The sequence below is a fragment of the Morone saxatilis genome, unplaced genomic scaffold (genome assembly GCF_004916995.1).
Source record: "Morone saxatilis isolate NCDOM2014 unplaced genomic scaffold, NCSU_SB_2.0 Contig5, whole genome shotgun sequence".
Lineage (NCBI taxonomy): Eukaryota > Metazoa > Chordata > Actinopteri > Moronidae > Morone > Morone saxatilis.
Window position 1 is genome coordinate 20,006,346 of NW_023340095.1, and position 772 is coordinate 20,007,117.

General features: G+C 51.0%; 1 protein-coding gene across 1 annotated transcript in view; it reads right to left on the bottom strand.

Annotated features, from left to right (window-relative positions):
• Positions 1 to 772, bottom strand: part of ccnyl1 (cyclin Y-like 1) — a gene marked incomplete in the record, with an annotated part of 9,944 nt that overhangs the window by 2,819 nt on the left and 6,353 nt on the right.

Below are 772 nucleotides of genomic sequence, written 5' to 3' on the forward strand. Positions count from 1 at the left end.
TCTCTCTCTCTCTCTTTCACACTCACTCAACCTCACACACACACGCAGGTAATCAGACATGTATCAGTATCACAGTTCATCTTTTCCAGGCTACAGCCTCCATCATCCTTCCTCCTCTCATCACACAGCCATGAGAAAAGCTAAGGGAGGTGGTCGCCAAGGAGACAGCATCTAGGATGCTTTGTTGGTCAGCAAAGGTGGTGAGAGTGAGCGTGAGTGTGTGTGTGATGTCTGGTCTCCCAGGGCAACTAATGGAGTGGGCGAGAGCCAGGGCCATTATGTAGAAGCAGTGAGAGCACTTGAGACCCTCCCCTGCATTTCTCTCTGTTTCTCTCTCTACCCTTCTTCCCATCCCTCCATCCAGACCCGACCAGGCTCACAAAGACACTTCAATGGCAGCAATGAAAACGGGGCAGAGACAGTGTAGGTCAGAGATATATGAGGGGAAAGAGAGAGAGTCCGAGAGGGATGGGGGCTCGCAGACAGAGAACAAGCATGCAGGCAGTGAACGCACCTTTCCAAATCACAAAAAGCAAGGAGGCACTTCCAACCTCTTTTACACACACACACACACACACACACACAGACAGACAGGAAAAGCAATTGTAGGAAATAAAGCCTGGGTGCTCCAAGTGCAGCCCCTGGCCTCTTCACTGGCTTATAGCGACAGCGGAGATGCTACAGCTTCCATCTCTGCCAGCACTTCTTCTTCTGTCTGCTTTAAGTGCATCTTTGTTGTTATATTTCTTATACTGGGGGGGGGGGGGGGGGG